A 7,796-nucleotide genomic window follows, 5' to 3' on the forward strand; every position below is an offset into this window, starting at 1 on the left:
TGCCAGGTTTAGTTACCTTGAATCTAATGGCAGCCCAACCATTCTTGGGGATAACAATGGTGTTTCGGAGAGGAGGGTAGACGAGATTATATTTCAAATGATCTTTTTCTTTGTCAAAGTTCCCAAATCCCCACCCCACCACGTAAAAACAATAACCATGTAAATGCATGAGATGATCTCTGTGAAGTTAACCGATGCATTTGTGTTGTTTTAGTAAAGGAGTCTGTGATGACGGAGTATATTTTTCCTTATACTGTAAAACGGCCGCGGCGGTTGTGTTATCGAGTACAACTCTATTGGCGTTGGTGTACACTCTAGTGGCCATGTGATAGTGGTCAAGTGGTTGGTTTGCTTCGAGCAAAACGTCGATGATTTGGCCTGGTGATCAAGATTGTGATATAGTCAACTTTTGACGGTTTTGTGCAGCTAGCGTCTGTTCCAACAACTGTGAGTTGATGATTCTTAATGACGAAGAATAGAATATCCCCAGTTGCCGCATTGTCTTGGTGAAGGAGGTAAGTTTTGCCGCAATGAACCATTAACTTGAACGTTTCTGTAAAAATTTGCAGCCAGAAAATGGAGAGGCTTGATTGGATTTCAATATGGTGAAAAACAGGAGTAAAAATTGTGCAAATAACGTTGCAGAGATAAAATAAATTAATGAATGAATTAGTCCACTCACGTGAATATGTAATGGAAGTAATTAATTACGAATTCTGTTCTTTACTTATTAAGCATGGAATGTGTAATTTAAATCATACTTATAAAACAAGCTTTTTTTTTAATTTTTGCAATTCACTTACTTGCATTATTTTTCTCATTTTTTAAATTAAATAATCGTATCGGAAGACAAATTCCCTTGCATTTCTTGCTTAGGTATCATGCTACAACAAATTTTATAAAAGGTGATAAAAATTTTTGTCCTAAAAAGTCAAAAATTCGCTATAAAAAATTTTTAGGATAAAAGATCAAATCATCAAAAAAGACGCGTTATCAATTGATAATACCTACGAAAAAAGTTATTGTCTCTGACAACTATTCATTATAAACGAAATGATGTTTTATCATAAAAATATACACATTTTGGGATGAAATTTTTTATCCGCAGATTTCATCCCAAATAACTTTGTTTTGTCCAAAAAAGAACATTTAGGGACAAAATTTTTCCTTCCAAAAAAAACATATTTAAAGACAAAATTTTTCATCCTTAATATTGTGGTGAATACAGGATAAAATTTTTCGTTCTTAGTTATATAGTGAATTAGTAACAAATTTTTTCATCCTTAATGATACAATGAATTTAAGATAATTTTTTTCATCCTTGATTATGTAATAAATTACAAACAATATTGTTTGTCCTTAATTGTTTTCATCCTTGATTATGTAATAAATTACGGACAATATTTTTTGTCCTTAGTTGTATAACAAATTGGGGATAAAATTTTTCATCTTTAATTGTATGTAGAATTGAGGACAATTTTTTTTAACATTAATTGTATAATAAATTAAAGACAAAATCTTTTGTCTTTAATTATGTGACGAATTGAAGACCATTTTTTATATCATTAATTGTATTGTGAATTGAAAATAAAATTCTTCGTCCTTAATTATATAATGAATTAAAAACAAAAATTTCCATTCTTGTTCATATGGTGAATTTGATACATGAATTTCAATCACAAACTAAAACTAATAGTCATACTGATTTTTGAAATTCAACCATTCATATAAAACATCATTTCAACTAAGTAAAAAAATATTAATCATATTACACTTTTACTACTACAAATCAACTAATAACTAAGCATTAAACTGTTATTACTACTACAAATCATATTAAAAGCTTCAACTGCAAGCACACAGGGCAACATGGCTACCAGAAAGTTGAACAACCCAAAACCTGTCTTCCTTGCATGAGTGCGTAGTCAAAGAAGAAACTGCCCGAGCACACCAAGCACATCGCTGGCTAAATTGACCCAAGTCATTGAATTAGTTTATTTGTCATCAAAATTCACATAAAACAGACTTAAAACATACCTATTCTTTAATTTTGGTTTATCTATAGCACAAAAGTTGCTTGATGAAAAGTTCATTCCAATAGTTTTGAATGATTGTACAAATAGTATCCTAAGAATCAAAACACAATATTATGAAGAAAAAAAAATAATCATGAACAGCAGCACAAGTCATCAACACCTATTCTTAACATACATTAGTACCTTTTCCAAATGAAAACAAAAGCAATACAAGGACAACACAAAATCAAAGATTAATGCAGACCACTTCTCAAGCTAATTGAACAGACAACCCTCTAATACCATTAAGCAATGCCTAACACCTCTCTGCACCATACAACAAATACTGAACATCTAATATGACGAAACACTTGAATACATATTTCACAATTTTAATTTACTAATCAAAGATATTATTTTGTGGAACTCAAATGCAACATATAGTCAAGACTCTATTTTTTTTACAAGCATCAAAACAGAATAAACTTGTATTACCCACAAAGAAAGAAAAAAAATAAAGAAGAGTTAAAGAAGGGATAGAAGATGTTGGAAAAAATTGGCTCTTTAGGTCCCACATGGTCCATTTTAATCTTTTTGTATTTTATCAAAGACTATATATAGAGGTCTTGGTTTTAATTCAAAATCATCGTAAAAACAATTATAGTATAACTATTCTTTGACGATAATAAAAGTAGTTAGCGGCGTCAAGGACGTAGGTACATTTACCGAACCTCGTAAATTCTTATGTTTTCTTTCCTTTATTTTTTTGCTTTTTTATTTTCTGTTTTAATTATTTATTATATTCAATAGCATAGAAATTATGTTTTATATTTTCGTTGCACAACAAGTGGTATCAGAGTCTAGGTTTAGGACAGTGAGTAACTATTTATATGGTTATATACATGTCTAGAAAAATGTTGTATAAGAGGTTGATTTTTAAGAAGGCTTTGTCCCTACCAATCTTTCCTAGGTATTTTTCTAGTGCATATATTATCATTTTTTGGTAGTTACTACTATCCTTGGTTATAGTAATTTTTTTTTAGCTATTGAATATAAATTTGTGAAACTTGGTTATTTGAAAAACTATCTAACAAGTAAATCATAATCAATAGAAAATGGCATCATCATCAACAAAGACAATTATGACAACCACAAAAATTGATGTGGAAAACTTTGATGGCTGAAAGAATTTTGGCATATGGCAATGTAAAGTGATGGACGCCTTGTGTCAAGAAAATTTTGATATAGCTTTGGAGGAGGAAAAACTAGAGAAGATGGATGACAAAGAATAGGTGAGGATCAACTGTCAAGCTAATGGTACAATCCATATGTGTCTTTGTAAACAGTAGAAATATCCATTTATGAAAGAGACATCTGTAAGGAAGATGTGAAAAACATTAGAAAACAAGTATATAAAGAAAAGTAATGAGAATGGACTTTATTTGAAGAAGAGACTGTTTCGTCTTTAATTGAAACCTAGTACAAGTATAAGTGATCATATTGATACTTTTAACCAGTTGATAGTTGATTTACTTAATCTAGATGAAACCTTCAAAGATGAAATAAGGCAATACTTCTATTAGGATCTTTTCCTGAAGAATTGGATCATTTAAGTATTACATTACTTCATGGAAAAAAAAAAAAGTGACTTAAGATGAGGTATGTGTTACTTTGAATAATAATGAAATTCAAAAGAAAGATCAACAAGAGAATAGAAAGATAACTATTTAAGCCCTATTGCAAGAGGATGAAGTCAAAGTCGTAAGCAAGAAAGGAGGGGTAGATCTCAGTTAACGAAAAAAACCTAGTAAAGATGAATGTGCTTTCTGTTGAGAGAAGGGACATCGAAAGAAAGATTGTCCAAAGTTACAAAGGAAAGATAAAGGTAAGACCAAAGTTGCTTCAGATGCATGTGTAGTTGAAATTGAGGAAGATGAGTCAAACTTTGCTCTAGTAAGTCTACCATTAATATCTCAATATGATGAATGACTTCTAGATTCGGGTTGCACTTACCGTATATGTCCACACAAGGAATGGTTCTTCAATTATGAAAAACTAAATAGTAGAGTTGTTTTCATAGGTAATGATAGTCCTTGCAAAACTGAGAGGATAAGTTAAATTCATTTAAAGAATAATGATGGATCAACTAGAGTTTTGAAAGACGTTTGACATGTACCACAGTTGTAGAAAAATTTCATCTCTTTGGGAGTTTTGAAATCTAAAGGCTTCAAGGTGTCAATGCGAGATAAAGTCTTGAAAGTTGTCTCTAATGCCTTTATAATGATGAAAGGTACAACAAGAAATAACTTGTATTATTATAATAGTGGTACAGTTTTTGAATCAGCAGTTATAGTATCTGAAAAAGATGTAGATGATGAAACAACTAGACTTTAGCATATGCGTTTGGGACATACAGGGGAAAAGACCTTATTTAGTTTGGTGAAACATGACTTATTGAAAGGAGCAAAGACTTGCAAGTTAGATTTTTGTGAGCACTGTGTCTTGGGAAAATAGACAAAAGTAAGATTTAGTACTGCAATTCATAATATTGAAAGTATTTTAGATTATGTTCACTCTGATGTGTGAGAACCTACTAAGACAGTTTTCTTGGGAGATAGACATTATTTTGTTACTTTTGCTGATAACTTTTCGAGAAGAACATGGATGTACACTTTAAAGAAGAAGAATGACATATTAGGTGTTTTCCTAAAATGGAAAAAGATAATTGAAACTCAGACTGACAGAAAGATTAAACGACTAAGGACTGATAATAGTAGTGAGTGTACTAATGATTCGTTATTTGAAGTTTGTCAGGTTGAAAGTATTGTATGTCATTTCTCAGTCAAAAGAACACCACAACAAAATGGGGTGGCTGAACGCATGAATCGAACCTTGTTGGAGAAGGTTAGATGTATGTTGTCCAATGCTGGGTTAGGCAAAACATTTTAGGCTAAGACATAAGTACATTTACCGAACCTTATAAATTCTTGTGTTCTCTTTCCTTTATTTTTTTGTATTTTTATTTTATATCTTAATTATTTATTATATTCAATAGTATAAAAATTGTGTTTTAAATTTTTGCTGCACAACAGAAGGGAACAAATGGTCTTGTATTCTACCTCCCATAAAGTATTTTTAAAAGAAATTTCATATCTTGACACAATTCATTTTGTACTTTGAAGTCTTTGAAACATTACATCATAAGTTTAAAGTAATGGCATGTTTAGTGCTAGTAGTTTCTAAAAATATGAATGAAGAATCATGAAAACCTTATAGCTTGTAAGAACATATAATTAAAATCACATTATTTTGACTCGTCCAACATTGAAACAAGCTGCTTCCATGAAAAATATGTCTATTGACAATGACCAAAACCCCTAACTCCCCTATAAGAAAGCAAGATTCTTTCAACTAAACCACCCAAACCAAATTCCATTTCAAATAAGGTTGAATCACTATTTCTAGCTTACACTCTCTTTTACCTTCCCCAAACCCACTATATAAAAAGACACATATGAGCAGTTCCACCTATTTGTCACATTAACTTGGATTCAAAAGAAAGAACGAAAGCATAGAGACCAGAAAGATGACTGTAGTAACCAGTACGAACTTGCTTATAAAAAAACAACAAATAGTGTTGCACAAGATTAAAAATAAATAAATAAGCTATCAATTGTCAACATATACACATGAATATATTAAATTGCACCCATAAGTTTAATCGACAACAATTTCTTATACCTGGAAGTTATCCACTAGCTTAGATGACATTATAGTCATATCTAGCAGCCATGTTCTCTAATCAGCTTTAGCGCAAAAGATGGAGCAAAACAAACACATGATATACATAAGACATTTTACGTATGTTAATTAGATCTGACTAAAATTTAAAAAAGTCAATTAATACCACAGACTCAAATAAACCTAGCCTAAAATTAGGAACACATCAATTCGTGTTAACAATACAAAACAAAGGTCATATGCAACATAAATGATCCTCCAGGAATGAACAAAAACATGAAATTTAACCATATAAAAGGTCTGATAAAGGTCAATAAAATGAAAGTTAAGAAGCCGAGAAAACTAGTTAGGATTTTTAACACTCACTTCATAGATATCAAACTTGCGATGAATCATACATCAAAACGAAAATTAAATATTGAAAACAAATTAGATGCTATAAAAAATCACAGACAAATAACCACGATCAAGAAAAGGAAAATTTAAAAAAAAAACCACCCTGAAATTCATAAGCTACAACAAATTATCACACAATATATAGGCTAAGTAATATGATTACCAATGACCGCATATTTTTGTGGTTTCATCAGACACATTTACCATCAGAAAGAAAAACTATTTAAAAAAACGAAATCACAGAAAAAATTCACGTGAGATTAGAATTAATAAGTGAAGTAGTGATAATTCAAAAGAGGATTTACCATCAAATAGGAAGAAATGTGATTGATTTTTCTACATGCTATTTTTTGGATTTCAGAGAAAATTGGTAAATAAAAAATAATATAATAAAAAATAGGAACGAAGAGGAGAAACTCGCTAGAGTTTTTAATTACTTCGGTTAAGCTATTTTAGGTGAAGTAAGCTTGCCAATGAAACTACCTATTTGAATTATAAATTTGAGTTTATCTAAATTATAAATTGAAATTGAATTGAGTTTAACTTAATTTAAAAAATAAATCAAATCTTTCAAATCAAATCTAACACAAATTAAGTGTTAACTTTGGCAAAGAATAATCATTTTAAAATGAAATTAATATTTCGCCTTTAAAAATAATATTTTGAGATAAAATTAAAATCATCTCTTTTTTGGGATGGAATTAAGATTTCATCCCCTAAAATTATTATTCAAGCACAAAAATAAAATCATCCTTAAAAGTAACATTTTAGGATAAAATTAAAATCGTTTTTAAAAATAAATCATACGTTTTTCTAAATGAAATTAAAATTTCATTTCCTAAAATTATCATTTTAGGACAAAATTAAAAATATCCTTTAAAAAAATCTTAAGTTTTTAGTGATGAAATTAAGATTGTGTCCCTAAAATAACAATTTTAGGACAAAAATAAAATTCTCCCTAAAATTATGATTATGAGACACAATTAAAAATATCTCTTAAAAAAATGTTAAGTTTTTAGGGATAAAATTAAGATTTTCTCCCCTAAATTAATCATTTTGTGACAAAAATAAATTGTCCCTAAAATTATCATTCTAAGATGAAATTGAAAATATCCTTAAAAATGAGTCTTAAATTTTTTACGATGATATATTAATTTTTGGTCCCCTAAAATAATCATTTTAGAATGAAATTAAAATTTCATTCTTAAAGTAACATTTTGGGAAGAAATTAAAATTTTCCCTAAAAATAAATTCTACATTTTGGGAGACGAAATTAAAAGTTCGTCTCCTAAAATTATCATTCAAAGACAAAAATAAAATTCTCCCTAAAGGTAATCGTCTGGGACAAAAGTAAAATCATCCTTAAAAATAAATTCTACATTTTTTTAGAAGAAATTAAAATTATCCTTTAAAATAAATCTTACCTTTTTAGGGTCAAAATTAAAATTTCGTCCAATAAGATAATCATTTTGGGACAAAAATAAAATTGTCCCTAAAATTATCATTCTATGATGTAATTAAAAACGCCCCTGAAAATAAATCTTAAGTTTTTAAGTGCGAAAATAAAATTTTGCCCCCTAAAATAATTATTTTGGGATAAAAATAAAATTGTTTTTAAAATTATAGTTCTAGGACAAAATTTTA

Source organism: Mangifera indica, chromosome 11, assembly GCF_011075055.1.
Source record: "Mangifera indica cultivar Alphonso chromosome 11, CATAS_Mindica_2.1, whole genome shotgun sequence".
Classification (NCBI taxonomy): Eukaryota; Viridiplantae; Streptophyta; class Magnoliopsida; order Sapindales; family Anacardiaceae; genus Mangifera; species Mangifera indica.